Source organism: Mustela erminea, chromosome 2 (genome assembly GCF_009829155.1).
Source record: "Mustela erminea isolate mMusErm1 chromosome 2, mMusErm1.Pri, whole genome shotgun sequence".
Classification (NCBI taxonomy): domain Eukaryota; kingdom Metazoa; phylum Chordata; class Mammalia; order Carnivora; family Mustelidae; genus Mustela; species Mustela erminea.
This window is the reverse complement of record NC_045615.1, coordinates 21512776-21529002: the sequence shown is the minus strand read 5'-3', so window position 1 is coordinate 21529002 and position 16227 is coordinate 21512776. Positions and strand designations below refer to the sequence as shown.

The following is a 16227-nucleotide window of genomic DNA, read 5'->3' as shown; positions in this document are numbered from 1 at the left end:
TGCCCAGCCCCTGACACGCTTCCCTTCTACTTTCTGTCTCTATGACTTGGGTTACTCCTAGGTAACCCTTATAAGTGGAATCATGCTGTGTTTTCCTTTTTGTAACTTGCTTGTTTCACTTATTATGATATCCTCCATTTTCATCCATGTTGTATCATGTGTCAGAATTTCCTTCCTTTTTAAGGCTGAGGAATATTCCTTGGTGCGTATGCACTGCATTTTGCTTATCCACTCACTTGCCCATGGATACCTGGGTTGCTTCCACCTTTTGGCTATTCTAAGCAATGCTGTTGTTAGCATAGGTGTACAAATCTCTCAAATCTCTCACCTGTCAGTTCTTGTAGGGATATAGCCAGAAGTGGAATTACTGGGTGTGACATGATAAGAAATAACGCATTTGGTCTCTGACTCTGTTTCCTGGAACAAAGCTCCTAATACTCTTGGAATCTCCAAAATAAACGTCATTTTATATACTAATGAGATAACAGAGCTGGGAGCTTCAGGACAGCCTCAGCATGGGGGCTGGTTGCCCGGGGAAATGTGTGACTAGGAGATTGGAACTTTTAGCCCCACTCCCCGACACCCCTCCCAGGTGGGGGAAGGTGCTGGAGATTGAGTTCAATCACCAATGGCTAATGAGTCAATCAACCATTCCTACACAATGAAGATTCTATAAAATACTGCAAGTATCAGAGAGCTTCCAGGGTAGTGAAAACATGGAGGCACTAGGAGGGTAGCATGTCCAGAGAGGACATGGAAGCTCCAAGCCCCTTCCCCTATACCTTGCCTTAGGTATCTCTTCATCTGGCTGTTCATTTATTTCCATTAGAAAATCCTTCATCATAAATTGGCAGAAGTAAACAGTCTTCCCGAGTTCTAGGAGAGCTGTTCTAGAAAATCATCAAACCCAAGATATGAAACCCCAATTTATAAGCAAGCCCTTACTCTGAAACATCTTCATTAACTTGAGGTAGTGCCAAAGTTCAGTTAAGCTTTAGGATATTCGGTCTCTGCAGAGAACTGGAGACTTGCTGGGTATGGTAAAACCCACATATTTGGAGTACAGAAGTATCATTTGGGTAGGGAGAAATAATTTTGCCTCCCACTGGCTCAATGGTAATTCTGTTTTTAATTTTTCCAGAAACTGCCACACCTTTTCCACAGGAGCTGAGCTATTGTGCCTTCCCACTGACAGTGCATAAGGCTTCTAATTTCTCCACAGCCTCACCAACACTTGTTACGTTATTATCTCTCTCTTTTTTTTTTTTTTTAAGTAGCCATCATAATGGGTGTGAAGTGCTAGCGATGACTAAATTTTATTTATAAAAGAGATACATGCTTAGTGTTACCCAGGCACGGATAGAGTGTAAAACCAGAATAATCATTTTCCACCCCATCCCAATTCTATGTTCAAGAAGGCAGACTGTTCACCATTTGGTGTTTCCTTCATATTTTTTTAGAGCCCTGTGTTGGTCCTCTGGGCCAAATTATCTCTCTCAGTTCAATTTGTTCAAAGATTCAGCCAGAAAAACTCTTTATACCAGGAAGAAATAACTAGGTAGAAAAGCCACTGATAACGCCTCTTCACCTGGGGGCAGTTTCTCGAATGAAACAGATTTTGAATATTTGATTCAAATATTATGAATTAGTATTCGAAAAGAACTTTTCTGGCAAAGAATTAAAAGGCAAAACACAGAAAACTAGAAAGTAGATGGCTGAAACAAAAAAGTAAATATTAATTCCTGTTGGACACGGAATATACTTTTTAAAGTTATCACTCTTGTGGTAGTATTTCGAAACTCAACTTTTAACTAATGGGTCATCTTTTTCAAGTAAAGCAAGCAGTAATAATCAACTGTAATTCAATCATCACTGCAATTTTTATAAAGTAAAAAATTTTTACTGTAAAGTATAAAGTCCTCCAAAAGCAACGAGCCAAATGTGAGTAAGTCGTCTTCCCCACCCCCACTCACACGGGCATTGTGCTCTCCCCCCACATGATCCTTATACAGCACAACAGAAGTTATCTGCTTAGGGTTCACTACAAAGTAACTAGAGCTACAACTGATAGGCTCTTGTCTACAACCATATTCTCCAGACTGAAATTTGTACGGGGGGAGAGGGGGAAATCATCACCATTCCCCCACCCCTAAATAGCAAAATGACTTTTAATTGTCTACCCGACACTTTTTTGTCGTGATTCCACTCTTCCATCACCTTGGCACCACACAGTACACACCCAAGGTCCCACCTCCTCCCGCTCTACTACACACAGCATCTTTTTGGAGCAAGAATCAAGGCAAGATGCCCAGACAACCAGTCTGTTTCAAGAAGTTCCTTGACTGGGACGTGAAGATTTTGGCCCTTATTCTTAGTAACCCACACTGGGCTCAAGGGAGTTAATTAAAATTGTGAGGGAAAACTTCAGATGGCACGAATGTTTTTCTTTACATTCTTTAAGTGATAAAACAATATTTACATATGGGGGTCTCACGTCTGCAAGAATGCTCCATTCTTGTCAAGAAGGAAAAATATCTAGATACCTCTCTAAAACAGAGATGTATTCAAACATTTAGTATGCAATTAAGGGAACAAAAATATAAAATGTAAAATGAGATGTGGTAGCAAATACGTAATAGAAAGCAGACAGCTTCTCTAGTCCAGGAATGGCAAAATCAGCAGAGAAAATGGGACAGAAGGCCAAACAAGTCAACTTCTACCACAGAAAGACACAGAGTCTACATTCAGTTCAATAAACATCAAGTGAGCGCTTACTATGCTTTAGATCTTGTGCCAGGAGCGCTGGGCATTGTTTATCGAATACCTTACCATTGACTAGGCCCTGAGCTGGGCCTCCCACCCACAAAGGGCTTATTGTCTAAAGAGAGAAAGAAGAAGGTTTAAAAAAAAAAAATTACAAATAATCTATTAATTACAATAATACAGAGTCCTGCAAAAAGTCAGCTACCTAGGAGAAAAAGAGGGAGTAATAAAGACATCAGAAGATGTATGCCCAAATACAAAAGCGTTCAACTTCAATGATGTTCCATTGTCAAGAAGACATGACTGAGTTCAATTGTTGTCAAGAAGACTTGACTGTGGCTAATTCGGCTGCCAGTCTCAGAGGAAATTTCAACATTCAAGGTGCTATAGGGGGCTAAGAAAGAGAAAGATCTTACCTAGCCCTGGAAGTCAGGCTTCCTTGGGAAAGGGACATTAACCGAAGGCCTTAAGGATACATGGGCCATGTCAGAGCAGCCAGGGCCAGAGTTATCCCCCAAGCCGAGAAGGCACACAAAAGAAAAGGAACATACCTTGGAGGAGCTGGGTCAGCCTCATCAACTGTCCTCCCACCCAGCTGGAGAGGAGCACAGAGGAAAGCTACAGAAGCAGCCTGGGGGTCCAGCAAAGGGATCCTTGGCTATGCAGAGGATTTGATTTATCCTACATGTCACCAAAGGTTTTTAGTAGGGGAATAATACGATTGAAGGTGTATGTGAACTCAGCTGCTGGGTGGAAATGGACTGAAGACAGGCAAGAGCTGGCGTCAGAGGCTTGTTAGCAGAATGAGGGGATGAGTTGGAAAGGCACAAATGAAGGAAAATATGCAGGAACTTGGAAATAGGAGGCCACTTCTCTATGCTCTAGGCACCACCACCACCAACAACAAAATCAACAGTGAAGGACAGGTCGATTACAATGTTTCACCAATAACTAGTAAATAAATAGTAAATATTTAATACAATAAATAGTAAAGGGATTCCATGAAAGTCAAAAAACAACTGTAGCAAATAAAGACTTAATACTTTTACCCTAAAAAACAAAAACAAAACAGACACTGAGGCCTGATGAGATTCCTACGTTTTCTACTTACTTTTTTGTTTCCCGCTAAGATTCTCCATGCATATGTGAGGGGAAATAACACTTACTACACATAGATGGTTGGATATTCATGTAGAGGGGCAAATAGAGATGTTGGATAAGAGAAACGATGACTGGTTCTGGTAACTTGAAACACAAGAAAAAAGTGTTGAATGATGAAAAGTCTAAAGAGTCATGAACTAGAATTACAGATCGCACAGTAAGCGGGGGCGGCGGGGCGGGGACTGCCAGGCTTCCAGTGAAATAGCCAGAGTACTTCTGTATAATACCTCAATGCATAAAAACCAAAGTATTATTATATGCCTTGTCTCCAAGCACAATGACTCAAACTTGAACCACCTAGCCCTTCATGGAACACAGAAAACAAACTAACTTACTGAAAGATGAGAGATTAAATAGAAATATATCACCTACAAGGAGAGGAGTCTATTCCTGTTGCATTTTGACAAATAATAGCATGGTAACTCAAAACAACTCCCCCTTTGCGAATTAATTCATCACAGTACACATGTTCAGAACACTTCAACTTGTAACATTACAGACAGGGATCAGTCACTAATACTACATAAAGCCGGGTTCCCATCCTATCACAGAGATGGCTCACATTCATCCCTCATGGCTCAGCCCTCACCTCTAAAACACTAGTGTAGGAAAAGTAAAAAATAAAACATGCTTTAAATATTTTTAATTTCTCAAGTTTCTTTTACTAATTAATTGCTAGGAAACCATTTTGCAAATATGAGACTTTAGGAAGCAGTGGACACATTTTAAACTACAATGTTAACAACATCTCACTGTTAAACCAAACCATAAAAATTCCTTAGTTTTTGAAATAAAGACATGTTTTATTCATGAAGTTTACTGGATGTATAGAATGACACAGTGAATATATGGATAGCAAAGAACAGAAAATACTAGTATGCTAGAATATTCCCAATTGCATCTTCATTTCATGGAGAAGCTACGGTAACATCAGTGATGCCACTGGAGCTGGAACTAGAACTGACACAGTTGTAATTTTTGGTTCTTGGAGCTGACACTGCTACCGTGTACTACGTGGTCCACTGAGGACACAACATTCTCTTCTTCATCAGAAAATTCATTTCAACCAAACTAACATCTGAGAACCTCATATGTGCCAGGCATTGTGCTAAGCTCTGAGTAATTTACCACACACAGTAAGCAAAACAAATTCTTAGCAAATACAAAAGGAACAGTGTGATTTTCATAAAGAAAAAACCAATGAGGGAAAAGAGCGCCACTTGCCCAGATAGTCTATCTTTCTTTTGTTAAAACCGTAACTGTTAAATCTGTAGAGCACAAGGTAGAGAATTGAAATCTGAAGAAAAACACTTAGGTTAAGCAAGTTCTTGTTCTTAAATCAGCAATTCATCTTTTTTCCTTCACTCGTTAAGAAAATATGCATCACTCTGCACTACTGAGCACTACAGAGGCCCACACATGAGAAGCAGTCTAGAGACCTATTATCTATATTCTACATTTGACCCCATATCTATTAATTCTCTTTCAACTGCATTTTTTGTAGTTCAATCAAAGCATGTGGAAGAACTTTGTTTTCCTTATATTTTATATGACAGCTCAACGAGCTTATAAATTAAGAAAACGTAAGAAATAAAAACATCCACAAGACATTTATGCGATGCCAATTAATGAGATTTTGTAAATAGAGAAGTTAAGAGAACAAACTAAGAAGCAGCTATCAAAACTTACAATGGTAACAATTAGGAATATTCTAATGTTTTTCTAAGACGAATGCTGAAAAGGAAAAGGAAAAAGCAACTGGCACGTTGTAAGTCCTGCACTAAATTTTACTATGAGAAGGGGAAAGTGCCAAAGCCAAACCAAACACTTTCTAAAGTTATAGAAACATAGCTGTCATAATCAGTTTCTTACAAAGATTCCTGGGGGAAAAAATTTTAGTACCAACCTATGAATCTTACATTTTTCCAGAAATGATCAAAGCAAGGTGCATGATTTTACTGAGGGTGAAAACTTTATAATAACTTCTTTCTTCTGTCCACCAAAAAAAAAAAAGTTTCAAATAGAGGAAGTAAGCATTGATATAGTTAGAAGTATGATTATTTCCTCTATTAAAAGTGAATTCAAACCATTAATCATTAGAGAACTGCTACTTTAGAACGCAGAAAGTTTTAAGAGAACATAGTTCTTTCCTAACAACAAAAGGATGGAGAACCTATGAAATCAGTGTTCAAATGAAGACTGCAGAACTGAAGATGCAAAAACAAAACAAAACAAAAACCTAATGAACTAAAATGCAGACAGCAACAAGCCCTTTCTTAAAGAGAAAACACACACACATGTAGACACAGCTACTTTGATCCTTTGAGAAGCAACAGACAAAGAGGAAGACAGCAGAGAGGAGGGCAACAGTAGAACTGGAGTCTGAAAGGCAGAGTTTGGGTGAGTGTGAGGGTTTCAAATCCCTATAAAACCGAGATGCAAAGAGAGTCTGAACCCATCCTCCAACTCCCTCCCATGGGACTTCATCAAGTGCTCAGGAGGAAATACTAGAGCAGAGCTGAGACCCACCCCCATCCCCTGAGGTTTGTGTGTTAAGTATGAGGGGCAGAGCAGAAAAACCTCCAGAGAAGGTCTGATGGTGTTCTCAAGTCACATGGACCCTTGAGAAACAGAATCTAAATGAAGTAACAACATAGATTCTCAGCTCAACTGCCAACTAAAGGGACAGCCCTGCACATTAGCAGTCCCACGGAAGAAAGGGCATATCCTTTCCCAGTCATAAATATTACTTACTTTCTTTCTACTGCTCTGTTACAATAGCTGGCTTTCAACCAAAAAATTATGAGGCATGCAAAGAAGGAAGAAAATGTAACCGAACATAGACAAAGCAGTTAGAAGAACCAGACTCTCAGAAATAGCCCAGATATTAGAGGAAGAAAAAATCAGACTGAACCTATGAACGGCAATATGTACATTAAAGGATCCAGGGGCGCTCTGGGTGGCTCAGGGGGTTAAAGCCTCCTCTGCCTTTGGCTTGGGACATGATCCCCGCGTCCTGGGATCCAGCCCCGTGGCAGGCTCTCTGCTCAGCGGGGGAGCCTTCTCCCCCCACCCCCACCCCCGCTGCCTACTTGTGATTTCTGTCAAATAAATAAACAAAATCTTAAAAAAATAAACGAATACAATCTTAAATAAATAAAGGACCCAGCATACAAGGTGGCCCACATGCATAACCTGATGGGAATTTCAGCAAAGAAATGAAAACTACTAAAAAGAGACAAATGGATATGCAAGAAATAGAAAATAAAAAACAGTCATGAAGAATTCAGGAGGGTACCTTTCATATGCAAAAAAAAACCAGTCTGGAGTCAGTGTCTGCAACCATCTCCTTTATCTAACTTACACTCAAGAAGGCACTATTTTCTATGCCCTAAGTCACCCAGGACAACCACCCCTAGAGAAAACAGCCTGCCAATATTATTCAAACTAGTCAGTCCTAAATTGCTTCTCCTTCTCTGCCTTGCCTTTCTGTGAAAATCCCAATAAAGACTGGTCTGGGATATTTTTTCTCACTCCTTCCTGACTCCTGACCAAAACCTGGCATTCCCCATGTGGTCCTATGTGGCATAGCATGCCCTGTTCTCTTGGAAACTCTTAATAAATGGTCTTTCAGTGTTATTGGTCTGTCCACGTCATCACTCAGTCACTTCCACAAATTAAAATACTGCAGGTACAACCAAAACAAATACCAAATGATCAGAGATAATATAACTGGAATCCCAGAAACTGAAGAAAGAGAAAATGAAGAAGTATTTGAAGAAATAATGACTTAGATTTTCTAAACTTGCTGTGAAATATAAACCCAAATATCCAAGAACTTCAATGAACCCAAAGCAAGATAAAATAAAGAAAGCCACACCTATGCAGGTCATTTAAAAAAAAAAAAATTCTTAAGAGCAGCAAAAAGATGACATACAGGGGAATAATAAGAAAGATGGATGATTTATCATGATGATAAAAAAAAAAAAAATGGGAGGCCTGAAGAAAACAGAATGACTTCTTTGAAGTGCTGGGGGGGGGGAGCTATTAATCTAGAAATCTATATCTATCAAAAATGAAAGCAAAATAAAGACATTTTCAGACAGATGAAACATGAAGGAATTCTCCAGCAGATCTGCATTATATGAAATGCTTAGATTAACTTAGCCTAAGGAAATTAAGGGAAATGGCACAAGACAGAAACTCAGATCTATAGGAAGAAACGAACAAAATCAAAATGGATAAATATATTGATGTTTTTTAAAAAAGAATCACATACACAAATAAAACATCAAATTTTTAAAAGATTACTAATTATTGATTTCATAAAGTAAAAATAGTAATGTATATTGTGTTCATAGTGTACACAGATTTAAAAATGTACATATACAGAAGCATAAATAGAAATAGAAAATGGAATATTAAAAGACTCAATTCACTAAAAAGAAAGCAAAATAGGAGCAGAAGAAAAATAAGACAAATAGAAAACAAAACGAAGGGGCATCTGGGTGGTTCAACTGATTATCTGACTTTTTATCTCAGCTCAGATTTTGATCTCAGATCTTGTGAGGTTAAGGCCCACATTGGGCTCCACACTGGGTGGGGGCCTACTTTAAACAACAACAACAACAAGGTGGTACACTTAAACCCATACAATCAGTAATTATATTATACATAAATTAACTGAAACCTTGACTAAAATGCAAAGACTAAGTGGCTAGGTTTTTTAAAATCAGGACTCAATAACGACTACTTATAAAAAACAAAGTTTAAACATAAAGGCATACAGGTAAAAGGAAAAAGATGAAAAAAGATATACAAATGGCTGCATCAATATCAATCAAGGTAGATTTCAAAATAAAGATTAGCAGGAACAGACATTTCATAATGATAAAAAGGGTCATTTCTTTCTTTCTTTCTTTTTTTTTTTTTTTCTGAGAAAGACAGAGAGCATGAACTGGGAGGAGGAGTCAACAGAGAAGCAGACTCCCCAATGAGTGGGAGCCCAACATGGGTCTCAATTCCCAGATCTGGGGTCATGATTTGAGTCGAAGGCAGACACTTAACCAACCGACCCATCCAGGCATCCCAGTAAAAGAGTCATTTCATCAGTAAGATTTAACAACCATAAAAATGCACCAATGCTCAAATCTCAAATATTCAATATGTGAAAAAAAAATTGGCAAAATTAAAGGGAAATTGGCAAATTCTAATCATAGATTTTAACACCCTTAGTTTAGTAACTTACAGAATATTTAAAAATCAAAACAATATAGAAGTCAAGCAACACTATCATTAACTTGGATCGAGATGACATTTAGAGAACACTATATCCAACAACACCAGAAAACTCATTGTTCTTAAGTGGACATAGAACATTTACTAAATAGACCACCTTTGGGGCAGTGAAACAAGTCTAGTAAAATTCCAAGTGCTGATAAAATAGAGTATGTTCTCTGACCAAAAGAATATAAAGGAAAAACAGAAAATAATTAAAAAAAAAAAATAGAAAAACAGTAATAGTACACACAGAAAAACCCCCAACCATTTGGAACTTGTAAAACTATTCCCAAATAACACCTGAGTTAAAATACAACATTTATGTCCTATTCACATTTAAAAATATATATATATATATATATTTGCAACTGAATTACAATGAAAACAGAACACATAAAAGTTTGTAGGATGAAAAAAAAACAGGATGCAAACTAAAGCAGCTCTTTTAAGAAAAATTGTAAATTTAAATGTCTACATTCAGGTGCACCTGGGGGGCTCAGTCAGTTATGTGTCTAACTCTTGGTTTCAGCTCAGGTCATAATCCCAGGGTTGTGAGACTGAGCCCTGCATGGGGCTCCCTGCTGGGTGTGGAGTCTGCTTAAGATTCTGACTCTCCCTCCTTCCCTCCCCCACAATAGGCGCTCTCTCAAAAAAGAAGTCTACATTCAAAAATAAAATAGAAAATCAAAACTTTTATCTTAAGGAGCAATTAAAAGAAAGACAAATTAAATCCAAAGTAAGTAAAATTAAAAAATAAAAATAAAAGCAGAAACCAATGAAATATAAAATGAACAATATGGGTTATCTGAAAAAACAATCTAACAAACTGATAAAGCTCTAGACAAGACGTCACAAAAAAAATGAAACAAAAATTCCCATATCAGGAATAAAAAATGAAGTACCATTACAGATCCTACAGATATGAAGTAGTAAGAAATGAATACTACTAAGAAAGGCATGTTAACAGAGACAATATTTCCTTTATTCAAGGAAATAAATTCTTTGGAACCCCAATTTATAAAAGCTAAGGAGAAAAGATCAACAACTGGCCAAACTAATCCAAAAGAGAGAGGACCCAAATTAATAAAATTATGATGAAAATGGAGAGATCACGACTAACACCAAGGAAATAGAAGCAATCATCAGAAATTATTATCAACAGCTATATGCCAATAAGTTAAGCAACCTAGACAAAATGAATGCATTCCTGGAAATCTACAAACTTCCAAAACTGAATCAGGAAGAAACTGACAACCTGAATAGACCAGCATCTAGTAACAAGATAAAAGCAGTGACCAAAAACCTCCCAAAAAACAAGAGCCCAGGACCTGATGGATTCCCTGGAGAATTCTACCAAACATTCAAAGAAGAAATAATACCTATTTTCCTGAAGCTGTTTCAAAAATAGGGGCAGAAGGAAAACTTCCAGATTCTTTTTATGAAGTCAGTATTAACCTGATCCCCAAACCAGGCAAAGACCCCATCAGAAAGAAGAATTTCAGACCACTATCCCTGATGAATATGGATGCCAAGATTCTCAACAAGATCCTAACTAACAGGATCCAACACTACATTAAAAAGATTATCCGCCATGACCAGTGGGATTTATCCATGGGATGCAAGTGTGGTTCAACATTTGCAAATCAATGCCATAGAACAAATCAATAAGAGAAGAGAGAAGAACCACATGGTCCTCTCAATTGATGCAGAAAAAGCATCTGACAAGATAGAGCATCTGTTCCTGATTAAAATTCTTCAAAGTATAGGGACAGAGGGAACATTCCTCAACTTCATATAATCTATCTATGAAAAACCCACAGCAAATATCATCCTCAATGGAGAAAAGCTGACAGCCTTCCCTTTGAGATCAGGAACACAACAAGGATGTCCACTCTCACCACTGCTGTTCAACATAGCACAAGTCCTAACAACAGCAACCAGGCAACAAAAAAATGAAGGATATTCAAATTGGCAAAGAAGTTAAACTCTCTCTCTTCACAGATGACAGGATACTGTATATGGAAAACCCAAAAGACTCCATTCCCAAACTACTAGAACTCATACAGCAATTCAGTAATATGGCAGGATACAAAATCAATGTACAGAAATCAGTTGCTTTCCTATATGCTAAGGAAATGTTGAAAAAGAAAAAAACTGGCATCACGTTGCCTGATTTCAAGCTTTACTACAAAGCTGTGATCACCAAGACAGCATGGTACTGGCACAAAAATAAGACACATAGACCAGCAGAACAAAGTAGAGAGCTCAGATATGGACCCTCAACTCTATGGTCTAATAATCTTCAACAAATCAGGAAAAAATATACAGTGGAAAAAATACAGTCTCTTCAATAAACGGTGCTGGGAAAATTGGACAGCTATGTATAGAAGAATGAAACTCAACCATTCTTTTATACCATACACAAAGATAAACTCCCAATGGATGAAAGACCTCAACATGAGGCAGGAACCTAACAAAATCCTAGAAGAGAACATAGGCAGTAAACTCTTTCACATCGGCCACCACAACTTCTTTCAAGACATGTCCCCAAAGGCAAAGGAAACAAAAGCCAAACTGAACTTTTGGGACTTCATCAAGATCTAAAGCTTCTGCACAGCAAAGGAAACAGTCAACAAAACAAAGAGGCAACCCATGCAATGGGAGAAGATATTTGCAAATGACATTACAGATAAAGGGCTTATATCCAAGATCTGTAAAGAACTCTTCAAACTCAACGCCCAAAAAAAACAGATAATCATGTCAAAAATGGGCAGAAGACATGAAGAGACACTTCCCCAAAGTAGACATGCAAATACACGTGAAAAAATGTTCATCATCATTAGCCATCAGGGAGATTCAAATCAAAACCACATTGAGATACCACCTTGCACCAGTAAGAATGGCTAAAATCAACAAGACAGTAAACAACAAGTGTTGGAGAGGATGTGGAGAAAGGGGAACCCTCTTATACTGTTGGTGGGAATGCAAGTTGGTGCAGCCACTTTGGAAAACAATGTGGAGATTCCTTAAGAAATTAAAAATAGAGCCACCTTATGACCCTGCAATTGCACTACTGGGTATTTACCCCAAAGATACAGATGTGGTGAAAAGAAGGGCCATCTGTACCCCAATGTTCAGCAATGGCCACAATAGTCAAACTGTGGAAAGAGCCAAGATGCCCTTCAACAGATGAATGGATAAAGAAGATCCATATATACAAAGGAGTATAATGCCTCCATCAGAAAGGATGAATACCCAACTTTTGTACCAACATGGACGGGACTGGAGGAGATTATGCATTAACAGGTTCAAGAAAAATATTCAATGATCATTTTGATAGACAATAACAAATATTTGATCAAAATCAGTATCTATTCATCATTAAAACTGGGAACAGATAAAAGCTTCCTCAACATGTTAAAGGCATCTACAAACAATCTTCAGCTAACATCATATTTTATAGTGAAATAATAAATACTTTTCCCCTAGGATCAGGAATAAGGTTAAGATTTCCAATATCATTTATCATTTTATTAGAGGTATTGGCCCTGCAATAAGACAGGTAAAGGAATAAAAGACATACAGCTTCAATCCAAAAGAAAGCTATTTTATTCACACATGATACCATTGTGTACATAAAAAAATCATGAAGACATCTGAAGAAGAAATAAGTCAACTCAGCGATATTGTAGGACACAAAAACCAAGTGCATTTTTATGTATTAACAGCACTTTGGAAAATGAAAAGTAAAACTTATTCTTTAAAAATAACATTTAGAAACATAAAATACTTAGAGAAATTAAATGAAGGTGCCCATAACCCCTATATTAAACACTATAAAACATTACTGAGAGAAATTAAAGACTAAATAAATGGTAATTACTCAGGAATTATTAAAACTCTGTATTGGTGATATTGAACTGTAGGCTTTTGTAGAAATAAACTGTAAAATTTATATGGAAATGCAAAGGATCTACAATAGCCAACCAATTTTGAAAAATAACAGAGGACTCACAACTGGCTTTGAGACTTATTATACAGTTACAGAAATAATGATGGTGTAAAACTGGCAAAGGACAAATAGATCAATGGAACAGAACAGGGAATCTAGAAATAGACCTACACACATAGTCAAATAATTTATGACAAATATGCCAAAACAGTTCAATGGCACCAAAGTCCTTTTCATTGAATGGTGCTAGAAATACTGGATACCTACATAAGAAAAAATAAATAACACTCTACACATCACACCACCACCCGAAATCTTCACAGGTTGCAAACAAATTTAAAACCTTTCTAAGAAAACATGGGAAAATATCTTCATAATACTGGGATAAAGATTTCTTAGAGCAAAGAGCTCTATCAATAAAATTTTTAAAAAACTGACAAGTTCAGGGGTGCCTGGGTAGCTCATTCAGTTGAGTCTCTGACTCTTGGTTTCAGCTCAGGTCATGTGGTGAGACTGAGCCCAGAGTCAGGCTCCAAGGTCAGCTCAGAGTCTGCTTCAGATTCTCTCTCCCTCCCCTTCCCCATCTGCCCCTACCCCCACTCACACGTGGCACTCTCTCTCTCTAATAAATAAAATCTTTAAAAATAATTTATAAATTCAACTTTATCAAAATTAGGGTGTTCTTCTCATCAAAAAACACTTAAGAAAATTAATAGGCAAGCCAGATTAAATATTCGTAACTAATATCTGTTGAAGGATTCGTATCCAGAATACTTAAAATAATTCCTACAATCCAATAACAAAAAGATCAACAACATAATTTTTTAAATAAGCAAAATATTTGAGGGACGCCTGGGTGGCTCAGTTGGTTAAGCAGCTGCCTTCGGCTCGGGTCATGATCCCAGCGTCCTGGGATCGAGTCCCACATCGGGCTCCCTGCTCCGCGGGGAGCCTGCTTCTCCCTCTGACTCTGCCTTCCACTCTGTCTGCCTGTGCTCGCTCTCGCTCGCTTGCTCTCTCTCTCTGACAAATAAATAAATAAAATCTTAAAAAAAAAAAAATATTTGAATAGACAATTCACAACAGAAGAAATAGAAAAAGCACATGAAAAATTATTCAACAACAGTAACCATAATTAGCTAAAAAGAAAAAGACTGTCATAGTCCAAGGTTGGTAAGGGGGTAGCAACTGGAACTCTCATATATTGTTGGCAGGAGGAGAAAACTACCCTAAAAAACTGTCAATTTCATAAAAAGCCAAATATACATAAATATATAGGTACACACACACACACCAGCATTCTCACTCCAAGGTAATTATCCAAGAGAAATGAAAGTATGTGTCCATACTTCTATACAATTGTTCATTACAACTTTATCCACAAAAGCTAAGAACTGCACTATGATCCACATTTCAATGTCTGTCAGCAAGTATTTCAAGAACAACTTCATATTAATGTAAATTTAGTTTTCCATTTAAAAACTGGAACCAATACAAAATGTGTCTTTCAACAATTATCATATGATTTCACTCATAGGTGGAATTTAAGAAACAAAACAAGAGTAGCATAGAGAAAGGGAGAAAAATAAAACCAGATGAAATCAGAGAAGGAGACAAACCATAAGAGACTCTTAACCACAGAAAACAAACTGAGGACTGCTGTATGGGAGGTGGGGTGGGGGAATGGGGTAACTGGGTGATGGGCATTAAGGAGAACATGTGATGTAATTAGCACTTGGTGTTATATGCAACTGATGAATCACCATATTCTACCCCTGAAGCCAAAAATACACTGTATATTAACTGAATTTAAATAAAATAAAATTTTAAAAGTATAATAAAATTTCAGTATGCCACTATCAACTACCATCTTTAGGGCAAAATCTTACACACTGTGAAAAACACAGAAGCTCAGAGACAAGAAATGCTGTCTCTAATTCTATGTAATTCATTTTCTACCAGCTCTACCTAAATTCTTTTAAAATGACTTCCTTTCCTAGTCCCTCTACAGTAGAATCTAAGAATTCTTGAATGATGCATCAGCCCTGACAGATCCCTTCACATTCTGGTTTTATTCATCCCCTGAACTATAACCAATTAAGCTGTTATATTTTTTTAACTGAAATATATATCCCATAAATAGAGTCATTAAAAACAACAATGACAATAACAACAATTGCCTTCAATTCCACAAATGTGTTGGGGTTGTTACCTTTACAAACTCTTTAAAGCTGGGCTTTTCAACAGCCACACAGGGATATATTGAACCAGATGATACTGTGTTGCGGAGGACTGTCTTGTGCTGGATATTTAGCATCAGGGCTGGCCTCCATCCACTAGATGTTAGGAGTGACAATCTCAGTGTCTCCAGACACAAACACTCACAGTTGAGAACTAGACTTAAAGAATTATCTCAATATGTTTTCTCAAGACTTCCTATGACTCCTTCTGCCGTGGGCAACCCATCCTCTGAGTTTCTAAACTGTTACCAGATCTTGAAGATCCAATTTAACCATCCATTTGTCTAGCAAGCTTTCCCAGCCAACCCCACTTCTACTGCTTCACAGCCCCTAAAGCACCTCAGACCTCTGAAACGCTCTTGGCCTGTGAGTTCCCTCAAGGTCAGGCCTTTTAGTTTCTCATTCTTGCCTCCTAAGTGCCAAACACAGTCAACGATAGTTTAGATATCTGAATGACATGCTCTATAAAATACTCACAAATGCTACCACAGTTAATGTGCTACAGAAACATTATTATTCAGCCCAACTGCATGGGCTTCTGGAAGCAACCTGTTCTTAACTCACTTTTCAAGGGACAAACAAGATGGTACCATGCACATAGCTGTGAAATAAAGTCTTCGGCATAGCAGCATGCAAAAACGCTCATTGCTCCAGATACTCAGGCCACTGCCTCCACACACTGTCATCATGAAAACATAAATGAGTGAATTAAAAAACAACAAGTATCTTGCCACCCTTCAAGACAAATATACTAGGAATCAGGCAAAACCAAACCAAACAGAGTATCTGAAATGTCAGATTAATGAGAGTAAAATGGGAAGCATTTTCTTT

General features: G+C 37.6%; 1 protein-coding gene across 1 annotated transcript in view; it reads right to left on the bottom strand.

Moving 5' to 3' along the window:
* The window catches only part of ARHGAP10 (Rho GTPase activating protein 10), a 319494-nt gene that overhangs the window by 157360 nt on the left and 145907 nt on the right, over positions 1 to 16227 (bottom strand). The gene's annotated exons all lie outside the window — the stretch shown is intronic.